General features: G+C 44.2%; 1 protein-coding gene across 1 annotated transcript in view; it reads right to left on the bottom strand.

The window, feature by feature from the left end:
* Positions 1-14108, bottom strand: part of LOC124175025 (circadian locomoter output cycles protein kaput-like) — a 79832-nt gene extending 65724 nt beyond the window's left edge. The window contains exon 1 of the mRNA XM_046554827.1: positions 13859-14108. The gene's annotated coding sequence lies outside the window, so the exon portion shown is untranslated. The remainder of the gene's footprint in view (positions 1-13858) is intronic.
* Positions 14109-14554: the final 446 nt, after the last annotated feature.

Here is a 14554-nt window from a genome sequence, read left to right as displayed (position 1 = left end):
CAAGTAACCAGACCAAGCCGGTCGGGTAATTTATTGGGATTAGTTAGGTAACCGTGGACTTGGAGGTTGGTGCCTACCCGGTTAAAGTTGCTTACGGAATTCTCGAGATGCTTCGAAATATTGCGGGAAATTTTGAGTCGCGGCCAAACCGTGTTTATGAAAACGAACACAAAGATCAGGAAGATTCCATTCTACGCACCCTTATCGTCGTTGTTACGGTACAAGTTTTATTGACCAAAGTCCCCGTATCTTCCGCAACTTGAACGTTTACGGCCACCGTGACCGGGGCAGTTTACAATTAATCGAACGACGTTAACGATAAGTTTGCGATAACCTGAGCCACCTTCCTCGACGAATACCGAGTGGTGAACGGTAACTCAGAGGTTACACAGTAGCCAAACAATTCGCACCTCTCTAAGACTAATTTACGCAATCTGAATTATCTCTTGAAAACGCAGTTGGCATGACGCCGACGCGACGGCAGAATTTAGAATCTCAAGGAGTTCCGTTCTATAACACGGTGCAATCACTTTTTGCAATATTCAACGTTGACGTCGTTTCTTGGTACGAATGAATGAACGAACGATGATCGGAGCAGTTTTTGTTTTTTTTTTTTTTTTCATTGAAACGACTGCTCCGTCGTGTCCAATTCTCCAGAAATTAGAAACGCAGGGTGGTCAACAAAACCAACGACTTTGGCCTCGGGACGACCGATCGGCAATGAATTTAATTTTCACGCGACGTATCGGACAAATCGGCGCAAGTACCCGCATGTCGCACTATTATCGAGTGAGGATAAGATAGGGGCAGGCAGGAAGGAAACACGTTGCATAGTACGAATACAGTTACGCACGATGCTTTGTCAGCTTGAAAAACCAGACTTGGAACAGGTTTTGAACCGGAGGCGTTGAAGAATTATCCCCAGTTGTAATCTCTTTGCATGCAGACCAGGCATATCAACGACGTATTTCGGGAATCGTTTGGACGTTAAGAATAAATTGTCGAACGTTGATTTCACCGTAATTATATTTCAATTGAGAATTCGTGCCGTATCCGAGCTACCAATCGGTCAATATTCCGAAGTACGGAGCTAGAAATTACCAAACCGTAAACCGTACGCGATGCTTGAAATAGAATCGAACTGATATTTTATTAGCTTCCCTGATTTTATACTCGATGAGCAAAAAGTCGCGATCGATTTCCGAGTAAGAGAATAAAATATACAATGAAATGGTAATCGTGACAACGCGAGATGAAAATTAGTAAATTACAGCGTCGCGGGTCGTTTGGATCGTCGTATTTACCGTGACGTAAGGTGGCTGAAAGTCGAATGATTGTTAAAAGTTTTCCATAAAATTCAGTTTGCGATAAACGAGCCACGTAGCGATAAACTTCGGAGGATTTACGTAAGCTGCAGTATAACCGAGGAGTGCAATTATAATTATAAGCGCGCGTCGAGACCCGTGGCATGCAGCACGAGACGATAAGCTGTCGGTTACTCGAAATGGCACGTTGACAACGCTACGCGTGTATACGTATAGGTACGTGCATCGTGCTTGATGCGCGAATTGTGTAACGCAACAATGTTTGTGCACCGATGAGAGGTTATAAATATACGTATAAAAAAACACGGTTCACTTGCTGGCTTGCGGTTGTGCGGCGCAGCCATGCGAACGCCTAGGAAATAGATCTAATCGTTGTATGCCGATGATGCGAGTTTTAAGGGTATCGGAAGTCAGAATCAACCGCGAGAAAATTACACGGTTATACCTCACGAACATGGGTACAATGTTTGTTCTAGTTACGAGCAATTCTGATATCCGATCGAGCAAAATTTCCATCGTTCCAACAGATGCCCCTGAATTTTGCCGAGGGATTCCTTTCTTTCATCCCGAACTTATCCGGATCGACTAAAGGACAAGATTTGGTAATTGAAAACCCCGTTGAAAGGAAGTAAATTGTTTTTTTGCTCTACGAAAAATTGCAACGTTGATCGTGGATCGATAAATTGCGTTTCAGAATTAACCCGAAATCGAGCGTTTCGTTGCGTTTCAAATTCGTTATTCGTTCCCGAGTAAATATATTACTACCCCTGAAAATGTCGTCTGTTCTGGAAGAGGATAAATAATAAACGTTGCAGAAGAAATTAAAATTGTAGCAACTGCAGCAGGCGGGCTGTGCGAAATGCGGCGAAGCGAACTTCTTCGAAGAGTTTTGAAAAACATGTTCCGCATCGATGTGGTAATAATACGCGGTCGGGAAGGTTTACACGGCTATTTTAGTGTACGAACGAAGCTCGTTGCGTAATTAGCATCATCTCCGAGTGAGCGAGGCTTGAGGCGACCGTCGACGTCGACGTCGTCTGCACCTGCGCCAGGTGCATCTGGTAAACAGTGGTGAAAAAGTTGATAGTTACTTGTAAGCCGCGCGTTTCCCTCTACGTCTGGATCAGCTGCTCCTCGTCGCATCTTCGAAAGGCTTGCAGCTTTTATTCAAGGACTGGCGCTTCGGAAAATCCGGAACGATAAAGAACGAGCGCAAAAAATGCGTCGAAAAAACCGCGATTATTCTTCTTGGCAATGTGTATTATCACGACTACTTTGGTCTGGCTCATTTTTTAACTTAAGGTGTCGTTCGGAAAATTTGTGACGAATACCGAAAAACAAAAAAAAAAAAAAAAAAATAAAACTATCGTAAAACCTGGAGGAGATGGGAAAATATTTAGATATTGCTAGCCGTTATTGTAATATTTTTTGTCTACTTTTACGCGTACACTTTACGGACTTTTGTACATGTATATAGAATAATATAGATACGAAAAAAAATAAACTAATATTACAATAATCGATAGCGACCTCTAAATATTTTCCTGCCTCTTTCAGGTTTTACGACAATTTTTTTTTTTTCCAGTATTTGTCACAAATTTTTCGTGTGACACCTTGAGAACAAAAAAAAATAAGTAAAAAAAATGAACCACCCTAAACTACGTACAGGTTCACCTTTAGCTGAAGTCAGGGTTATTATTTACCTTGCAAGGATGCGAATAATTTTAAGGATAAAATGTCAGTTCGCTTTCTGTATCGCGGTTGTGTAATTCTTGTTTATCCGTGAATAAAAACGAGGTAGGAACAAAGAATTTGGTGAAACTTGTTGGATATCAATTGGAGGATCGATGAATATTAACGATCCTCGAAGATCGTGATATTCAGCTGTATAGCATCTGCGTTAATTATGCATATCATACATATAAGACGTCGCAGCGTTCCGCGGTTCTTTGTAATTAACGCAGTTTTTTTACTCTCTCGACTTCTTGCATTTTTTTCCTCTCTTTTTTTTCTCCTCGTCAGTTTCAAGGTGCACCGTTCAAAGTCGATTGCGTAATTCGCCTGACCTAGTCAACCTTCAAACAGCGCATAAATACGACTCCGTTTCAGTCCGTATGAAATAGGTGCAGGCGTGTAATCGTGCTATAACTGCAGGCAAGTGGAATTATGTAAGAATCGGTCAAAACCAAACTGCCGCTAGGACTTTTTTCCCCCGTCACCGAGCACTCGCAGTCTGCAGAGATCGTCGTTTGAAAAACGTTAATTCGCGAAAGCTTGGCGAACGGAACAACGGAGATGTAATAATTACGATAAAGTTGAATCAGTAACGAGGATAATTCCGTCCAGAATCGCTTACAATACGTCTTTTAATCACAAGGACTTATAATTACTTCTCGAGAAATAGGATGGAGTTCAACGGATTATCGGTATAACAAACGATGAGGGGGAAAAGATGATCGAGACATTTTCAATACCTACGTTGCGTGTATCCGTATGCCACGGATAGATGCAGAGGAGCTATACCTATGCTATAACATAGTTGGACATTGGCCAGATGATGCGTCAGGGAAAGAAGCATCGGTATCGCCACTTTGTTTCCCAAGAAAGTCAACATTGTCTCTATCTAGCGCATAGTTTATCCATCCCGCCGCGGTGCAGCTATGCGCGTCGTATCGTACGTATACGTATTAGGCCCGATACGTATACGTATACATACGTACAGAGTTGGCCGCAAACGCACCGCACTTACACAATTATTCTTCGCTATTTCCACGGGCAAAAATATCCCCGGTGCATGTTCTGCGCAGCAACAGCAGTTCTATTCGCGATTACCCGGGAGGCATGGCGGGCACGGAATACGATTCCAATATCGTACAATTACCACGTCGCATAATCGGAGTCGGGGAATTGCGGCGATAATTCGAAAATGCGATACGCGCGGACGATCGAACGATTGCGCAACCTGCCTCGGGGAGTAAAATAATTTTGTGCAACTCCCGCCGACGAAATATCGCGAAATGATAGATGCCAGGTTGAATGAAGTCGAGTCGTCCGGACGGCGGAATTACCATGTACGGATCAAAGCTGCAAGCCGCGGATCCTTACGCGCCTGTTGTTGTTATTCCTGTTATTGTTATACCAAGTAGAGAGATTTTACTTCGCTGTGTATTATAGCAGCGAATGCTAATTTTATTGTACACTTATATGTTACGTATAATGTACCTACATTTGTTATGTGATAGATTTAAAACTGCGCTTACTCTGCTGTCGGAATTGTAACGTCTGACAATAAATTATATTAAAAAGTGATGCGGAATCTATGTTACATGCAAACAGTGACGGCAATTTTCTCGGTCTCTCGTACAAACTGTACTGAATTTACGTACTTTTATACAGAAATATTCAAATTCTTCAACTCTTATGGATAGGTATGAAATCGAAATGAAAATCACATGATCCAAAGTATACTGTATAATCTGACAATATCTATATTCGAAATGACGATCGAATAAGTTTGAAATAAAACCGTGAACTCTCAATTAACAGCAACAACAGCAACAACAACAATAATAAAATACAAAAATTGTTACTCATCGCGCGAAGCTCTTCTTCGAATGATGAGAATACGATAAATATGTATTACTTTATTGATTTATTATTATTATTATTATTATTATTATTATTATTATTAATATTTTTTCTACAATAGCTACGCCGTACTTTGAAGCTATTATTAAATCAGTCGTCGAAAGAAATCTATCGGGGCAAACTGATATGGATGAGAATTATAAAGAGGTTTTGCGCACACCTACGTACAATGTTACACAGAGTAGTAGATTGTAGGTAGACCTCTTGTTTACGAACTAACCAACCAACGATTGACAAACTAGCGCACACAGACGTTCCCATCTACTCTGCATGCATCGGAGATAATTATATCGAAGGGAGAGAGAGAGAGTTGGAGGAAGAGGAGAACAACGTATAATGTATGCATGCACAAGTAGGCGGTCCTCGGCTATCGATAAATAATAATAAGCGTATTATGTGTGTCGCCTCGGGCGATTTGCGACGCACTTTACACATAAGTGATACGTACAAGACGCTAGAAAACACGAACGCGCGCTCCGATCAGCAATAAGTGCATAAATATCGCCAGCGACGGATACCCATGTATAGTTTATCGGATCGCTTTGCTGCTGCGCGATGCGGATTGATTTTTCAATCCCAATAATATTTGCAATCTTAGCCGCAGTTTGTTTAGCGGTGATTAATTGGCTCGGAATGCGACAGTCGGACGATGCAAACGGAGGAGAAGAAGAGGAGAAGGTCGTAATCCCGCGTACCACTCGAGGCTCGTTGATAAGCGCTGCTTTCCACGCGTACGCCTATGGATACCTAAAAGTTGAAAGGTCAACGGAACGACGTGATTCGAGCGCACGGATTGAGCGATGCTCGCTATTCCTCGCTGTGGCTGGAGATGGATGATGACGATGACGATGAAAATGAAAATGAAAATGAAAATATATACATACACACACACATATATATATATATATATATATATATATATATATATATGTTGTTTATAGCTGCGTAGGTGTTCGATGCAAATTATGCGAGATTAGCGGCGACTGCGCTGCCTTCCTGCGGGGTTTTGAGTAGCAGCCGAAGCGGAGTCGCCGAATCGCTTTTACGCCGTAAAAAGTGGGAGAAAAAGAAAAAGGAAAGAAGAAAAGAATGCGACTAATTTATTGAAATTGCAGATTGCCCAGAGACGTGTACAGAATGACACGATCCGTACGGTATTTTTTACATACGTACGGCAATAATTTACTGGCCGTTGTGTGAGGTTCATAAACGTTCGCAAGGTTTCTGGAGAAAGGATCTTTTCTTTGAAAATTTACACCGCGTACACGGTCGATATATTCTGACAAGAGTCAGAGAGGAGCGAGAAAAAATTTCTTTCGTTCGCCGGTTCGTTTGACTTCTCGTTTGTCGTAAACTCTACGATTCATCGTCTCGATGAAACCTCTGTTCGGTATTGCTAATTTCACGGGCGAAAACCGTCGCCAAGAATTTGTCGGGTTTCGGGGAAAATAATCAATGAACTTTGCCTAATCGCGCCCAAATTGGATACAAAGATAGGCCCGCGATATCGGACCAAAATTACGGGCATTGGTTCTGGCTTATTAATTAACTTCTATGACCCATCCGCCCACGTATCATCTGCACGAAATATACGTACGTGTCGCGTGAACGTAAAAATGCTCACGACGACGACGCGTGCGTGTGAAAATCATCTTAGGTATGCGTGTTACTATCTATCGTATCACGTTTTGGCTTACATAAGGAAGTTTTGTATCCGGTATAGTTCAGAAGTGCCGGTACATCGTAGCAGGGAAAAAGTCGGTCGCAGATTCCGTTGCGTACGTAAGTGGGGCGAATGGCCGGTTTCGCGCGGGAAATGAAATGCTCATTGCGTAATCTTGCCCAACTCTGTACGTGTAGGTACAACTTGTTATGGCTTGGGCATGCGATCTGTAGCGATTATCATTATCATTATCATTATTATTATTACTACGCCTAATTTATATTTGAGAAAAATTTGCGTTACTACGTACACCTAGGATTGTACGTAACGCAGTTGTCCGCAATAGAAACAAGCGGCTTTGGACTGGCCGTGAGCCAGCTCTCGAACTTCCCGTTCTCAGACTGTTAGTTCCAAGTTTGTGGAGGGAAAAACGAATAATATCCAATTCGAATATCGAACTACAGATTCAGATTCGTGATTAATAATTTTAAGGCCCTCGGATACCGTGTTGCATGAAAATATGACGATTTTTATTATTTTGAACCACTAGAGTGGATCCACTGTTACAAACAAGAAACATCACCCTACCAATTTTTACCAAAATCGGAATGTTTTTAGATTATTTTCCGCCATATTGGAACGTCATATTGGATATCGCAATCTGACTTCAGATTCGTGCTCAGCCACCCAACAAACCGACGGGTACCAATTTTCATCAAAATCCAAATATTTTCAGGTTTTTCGACTTGTTGAATACGCCATATTTAAATTTTTCAAATCCGACTTCAGATTCGTGATTAGCGATTGAAAAAAAACGTCACGTTACCAATTTTACAAAAAATTACAATCAACTTTGACCCGACAGTCGTCGCAAGAAGAATCCATGGCGCTACTAATTGCTGGAAAATTCTCACTCATCTCGGCGTCCCTGAATATTGCGCAATTATTATGACGAAAAGAACATTATCGTGGAGTCGTTGGGAATGAGATAAAAAAAAAAAAAAAACAAAGTGGTACGGTACATACATGTATAATCTGGCGCGATAACTAGTGCCAAACACCGAGTAGTCGTATAATAATTATGTTTCTTGACAGATTGTTATTCATCATCCGGTAACGGGGGCTTTAGTGACGCGAATAGGAAGAGGAAGAGGAAGAAGAAGAAGAAGAAGAACGGGAGGAATTCTAAAAAGAGAACGAAAGCGTTCAACAACAACGATTCTAGCCCGCAACGTAGCCACGGAGGGATAACAATGAGCAACTATTTTCTGGCCGAAAGTCAGGTGCGAGGTTATAACGAGTGTGTATATTATTCCCAAGTGTATGTACCTACGGACGCCCAAGTCCATCTCTATAAATAAAATGGAAGAAGGAAAGGAGACGGAAAGAATCTAGGCCGGAGGACGGAGGCGCGAATCTCCCGCACGCGCGGCCAGTCGAAAACCGGGGAACGAGGTGCGAAAATTTTTCCCAATATCAAACGGTTCTCGCGACTACGAGACATGCCGCCTCGGACGCAGGTAAGTATGACAAGTAAAAAAGCGCCGCAAGACCTCTGACGACGCGACGGCTCGACCGACGACATTCTGGGCCGCTGATTCATGATCCGGGGTCGAAGCCCGGAGGTTCTTCTTCATCGCGGCGGATAGATCTTGAGGTTTTTCGTCGGAGGAAACGACCGTGCGAGCCACGGCTTGTTATATGTATATATACATTATACATGGGGCATTCCGTGACATCTCGATCGAGATTCTACGTCGATGACTCAGATCGGCTTTGTCATTAATCTTACAGAATGTAAGAAAATTTTTTACACCTGTCGGAAGATGAGGATTTCATAACTTCGAGAGGTGAATGAGAAGAATAATCTGAGAAAAAAAAGAAATTATTATTATTGATACGGGTCGAAAAATATCTATTCAGAGAGATGTTGCAATATTGCGATGAGCTCTCATGTTCATTCTTACGTCAAAAAGCGATCCAATAATAATGATTTTTTTTTTAAATTATTTTTCTTATTCATCTTTTGAAGTTATAAAAGCTTCGTCTTCTAATAGGTGTCAAACATTTTGTTACATACGGAATGCCCACCCTCTTTTTTTGTTAACCTTATCGCGCGAGGCTTATGTTATATGTATATACCTAATTATCGTACATGGGGTGGAGATTTAGTATCGAAATAATTGCGATGTCTCTTTACTTTTTCCAAGTGTTTTAAAATTCGGATTTCAGGAGAGCGCGGCCTCGTTAAGCGCCTCGTACATTGCATAACTTTCATTCGATTTGACTCCCATTCATCATTTCCAACCGAGATATACATATATAAATATAATGTGGAAATTAAATTTCGTACAATTTGCTCGTCTTACGGTTATCTGGACAGGTACAGGAAGTATATCGAAAATTTGTCCAACCGAAAACAGTGGCTTTGGAATGAATTCAATGTTTTCGCAATGTTCCGAGTACATATATATATATCAACGATTATTTGTATTCGGTATTGAAATATACACACCGTGAGTCATTTTTCCGAAGGAACAAAGTGCAGAGTTTGGTTTATATATATATAAACTTGATACATTAGTGCACGCGTGCAAAGAATCATAATAAAGCACGGGGTGCGGAATTACGATGAACAGTAAGACCAGCAGGACGAATGGGGTTTTGTTACGGGACAGGTGGACGTATATCCCATGGTGAACCCGTGACGTGCCTGTATTACAACGGGATCTGCAGAGGCGTCGCCTACACCAGGAGGCGCGAACACACGCGTATTCGCATATTCGCATATTCGCATATTCCCATCGGGGGCGGACGGTGGCGTAAATTGTCGTTTTACGTCAGGAATGCGCGTGTGGGTGTGCGTGCATGCCTACCTACGAGGCTAGTGAACCCGCGGAGCAACCGATGGTAAATATATCACGAGACGCGTTACATGGGCTCCAACCCCGTGACCGCGGATGCCGCGCGTCGCCTGGACTTATATTTAAACCCACCCGCGCGAGAGCGAGAGAGAAGGACGACGACTCCAATGGCAAATTAGCCAAGGCGACCTTGAACCCTTCGCACCGCCTCTAAGTGCTGACTTAATTCGCACGCGACGCCGTCGCGACGGACGGAACCGAGATCGGGATCCCCCCCCAAGGAGTCCAATTTTTTCAACTTCACACGCCTTCGCGGATTCTTTTCCCCACTTGGGTATAATTTCTGAATGTCGTCGTAACGTGGAATGCCCGCGACGAGTCGACCTCGGTTAATTAATTATGAAATCGGATTCGAAGATAATTCTTCAATTATTTCGACCGAACGAACAACTACTTTCGTTAAGTAGAATTATTTTGCGAAATTCCTGTTATTTGTTTTTTACTTTTGTAATTGCACATTTCGAGGCACGAATTCAACGAGATGAAAAATAATTCTTTGTCCTCAATTCCGAGGGCCGTGATCCAGATTCGTCCTTGGAAAGCGGCTAGTACTCAGCGTCACACCACAGAACTCAAGTATTTATTTTTGCGATCGATGATTTACTTCGATCGCCGCGAAAAAGCTCGACGTTTGATAGAATTCATCGTTCATAGAGCTGAATGGTGTTCCATCTTCAGGGTGTCTAGCGTCGTAAACGTATCAAATATTCCAACATTTCCCAATTTCCCAGATGAAAACAGACATTTTCCAGGATTCATTTCAACCCAACTTTACTGACAAACTTGCTTTTTTTTTCATGAAAATTAGTTGTATCTTAGAGATCGGATGTCTCCATCGTAAGTTGAGTCCAATGTTTCGTTCGGTGTAAATAAATCTATAAATTCTTAAAATTCCTCCAAATATCATATTTTTCTTCGACCTTTTTTACACCTTTTTCACACCGTCCCCCCAAATTCGTTTCGCAGAATGGTACACCAGTGAAGAATGAAATAAAAAATTTCCAAAACACACAACCGAACTACCCGATATTTCCCTCTTTTTCCAGCCGCATGCCGATCCCCCGAAAATTTCCGGTTTTCCATATTTCCCTGACAGCTTGGACCCCCTGGTGTTTTCCATATCGAAACGTCGCCCGTCACGCCGTCGCACGGACATTGTGCCCAGAGACGATTGACCCCTTGCCCCTCGGTAAGGTCCCGATCCCATTTTCGGTAATACTTGAAAAAAATTGAGATCACGCGGACGGAGGAAGAGTTTGCGTGCATTCGGCGTGCTTCGACACATGTAGTGTCATCTAGTGACAGAGAACAGGTGTCGGTAAGGAGAGACGAGCGACGCGGAGTTGGTGGATGTCGGGGGAGAGCTTCTCTATCGGCGGAGCGGGGCCTGGGGGGCCTGGGGCAATGACCCCAATGTTGAGGAGTGCCTGACCTATATTCGCTCTCGGTTCCTCGATTTTAGTGCCGCGCAGCGACGCTGCGTCGACGTCGTCGTCGTCGACGTCCGTCGTCCGTCGGGCGCTGACGGTGTTCGAGGCGTACGCGCAGCGTGGCGTCGACGACGAACGAAACCAGCCGCGGCGGCCGCGGCGCAATAAAATTTATTGGCCCGGTCGCGCGGCTTCTGACCAAGAATTTTTCCTCACCGTCCCGACGGCGACGATACGGCGCTGAGGGAAACGGATTTCCTCCCCCTCTCCCCGAATCGTTTCTTTTCTTCTTCGTAAGGAAAAAGGAGACCTCCGCCACCAGCGATCGTGCTCAATCGCTATCTCGATCCTATCAAGAAATTTTGCCGTGACGCAGGTCAGGCCCGAAGCGCGGGACGCCGCAACGAGACGTGCACGGATATGCGGGGATCGCAAGGAAAGGCGGTGAGCCGTTTCCATCCGCCACCGCGACCGCGTGTAATCTCCAGAAATAACTCGTTGTACAAGCGCACACACCGCGCAAGCACAGCCGCCGAAGCGTCGATTATCAATGAATGCTCTTGCATACGCGCGCAAATAAATTCCAGGGGCCGGCGTAAATTCGTCAAAGTTGAAAGCTGAGGAAACTTCTTCGCGTCTCTCCCGATTCTTTATCCCCCTCGGCCCCTGCCTTGCTCTCGCATCGAACGCACGGATGTTCGTACATGTCGCGTAGGCATGGGTAGACGATGCGTCTCTACGACAAACGTACCCCTACCATACGGTGTGTCGCAGGCTGGACAGAGACGAAGCAGCGCGCTGGCGCAGCGGAAGACGAGGACGTACTACGTGTCTAATACGGATTGACGAATGCATACGCGCGTGTGAGTCGCACGTACGGCTATCTGCTCGTAAAACGGTAATGTATGTATGCCGTGCCGTGTAGGTTCGAGATCGGCGCTGCCGCGGTTCGGGCGGACCAGTTAAAACAGCGCGTGTGTTTAATTACGTCATACGTCTTGGCCGACGAAGGTGTGTGTACTACGTACGTTCAGCGGCGGATCCGGAGGGGGCTCCGTGCGCGGAAAATAATTTTAACATATCAGAGACGAGGAGACTTTCTCGGACCAACTTTGAATAGCCCTCTTATAATTGAGGCAAACATCGTCATATCCAATTGAATTCGAATCGTTTCCCAAGAAATAATGTAATTTAGTTGGGATGATATTTATATGTTACAAGTATGCGACAGCAATCGTTGGGTTATTAGCAGGAATTTTTCGAGTTTCTTTTTATTACGATACGTGCAATTATTTGCAATTCCAAAATAATGATTTATATTTCTACATATATATGACGTGAACACTAGTCTACGGTTTCACAATACGTGTGAATAGGCAATATTCATGTTTCACAAATGCAAATGTATATAATTAAATAAGAAATTTAACGTAGAATGTAGAGTAATAAATTGTGCTTTCGTAACTATTGTTTTTCAGTCATTATGATCCATAGGACCGCATAGCTTCCATTGTACAAAAATTTCTCTCATTCGGATATATATTTCAAACCTCCCCTCCCTCCAGCGTGAACCTTCTGTATCCGCCCCTGACGCGTATTACGTGAATCGAAAGAACCGTGAGACGGAGTGCGCGATAAGAAAAAGAAAGAAGAAACGAGAGGGGAAAAAAAGACCACGCGACGAACCAGTCTCGACCGTCTGTAATCTACAATGCGAACGCGGCGAAAGAAAATAGCGCAGCATAAGGCAGACGGCAGGCATGCGTTTGAAAATAGGAACAAAGATCGTAGATGCGTGAATTTCCTTTCAAGTTTTCCTCCCGTTCTCTCGGTGTGAATGACTGACCCCCCCCCCTCCCCTCTCCCCGCCACCCGTTGACGCCTTTCACGCCGCTTCTGGAACGCTACGTTTATACACAGGGCCAAAGTAATACCAGTATCGCTTATACAGGCAGGTAGAGCTGTGCCTCCGACACACACACACACACACACACACACACACACGCAGGCACACAGATATGCCTACTTATAATAAAGGTACGATGTAGTAGCGCTGGGGTGAAGCGAGGGGTAAGACACCGCGGGGTGGGTCGAGGGGGTTTGTGAAGGGAAAAGAGAAGGAAGGGAGGAGGAGGACGAAGAACGAGGGACGGGGTGGGGGTAGCGCTTAGGGGTCAATGCCCTCTAGATGACAACACGGAACACACCCGCGACCTTTCGTACGTACGTACGTTCGATTGGTATTATTAAATATATAATATGGGTGTATTTACGAGGGTACGCGTATACGCATGCACGAGCCGTACGTACAACGTGTACACGTATGCGATGCAGGATCTCCACCCTGCGTGCGTAGTACGGTATTTGCCCCGAAATCGATAGACGATCGCGAAGCGGGTCGGCGAGTGAAGAGGGGTGGGGGGGGATTTGGGGTACGTGCCTAGGTTTACTTCAGGGTCGAGGTACGGCGCACGTATTACACGTAATACACGAATCGCGGGGTGTGACGCATTAAGAAATCATTATTTTACTTTTCGCCACCTTTGGCATTTCGCGTGCCGCGAGTGCGTGGCGAAAGAAACGCGAGTGTGTGTGCGCGGGACGGAGGGACGGAGGGGGGAGGAGGCAAGGCGAGAAATAAACGCCAAGCTAAGCTAGGATAGAATGAAATAGAACAGACTCGAGGGTATCGGACGTGCGTATTATTATAGTAGGTAATTCTAATTAGGTGCGAGGATAAGTCGAGACGAAGAGGAGATCGCTCGATAGAGTGTGAAAAACGGTGGGAGAGGCGGAGACGGAGGCTGGGACTGGAAAAAATACGCGGAGAGGAATGACGACAATAACAGCGATAATAATAATACGCACCAAACGAATTGATATCGTGATAGCGGGCGAGAAACTTCCTTTTTTATTCTGCTTTATCGAATACGTATCCACGGAATGTGTCCGGCCACATAGGGCGGTTCCTTTCGTCATAAATCACAGCACATATCCAGCAAACGATCACGCTCACTCTTCACATTTATTTATTAACACGAGTAACTCGTTTATTAACGAAATTTTTTTAACCAGACCTCCGCACTTGACGTTGCGACGCAATGCCGTCATGTTCCTGCCGAGCTCCTGTTGTTTCCCTCAGTTTCCGGATCGGCCATCGATCCGCCATCTGGCGGACGGGTTTGGAACGACGGAGAGCTTTTGGTTCGTCGGTGTGACGATAGACGGCGCGACGACACTCGCAAAAGCTGTCTCGGCTTCGTGTGGGATACGAGAAGCGGAAGGATTCGATAGATTTGAATTTCATCAATCGTAGACGATCGTTTGGAGAGGTACGGTAGATGGAAAAAAGTTTTTGCGTTAAAAGCATCTACTCAGGTTTCAGCTCGAAAGTTTTTTTTAAATATATACGATTGTGAAGAAGTAATTTCATTTTTTGGCCACAAAATTGTTGAAAAATAAATTTGTACAAAGAAATGTCGAGATTTAAATTGAAAAATCTAGCCACCAGCTTGTATCGATAAACAAGTTTTACAGATTGAGTCAAGATTTCCAGTCGATCGG

Source organism: Neodiprion fabricii, chromosome 2 (assembly GCF_021155785.1).
Source record: "Neodiprion fabricii isolate iyNeoFabr1 chromosome 2, iyNeoFabr1.1, whole genome shotgun sequence".
Classification (NCBI taxonomy): Eukaryota; Metazoa; Arthropoda; class Insecta; order Hymenoptera; family Diprionidae; genus Neodiprion; species Neodiprion fabricii.
This window is presented reverse-complemented; position numbering and strand designations above follow the sequence as displayed.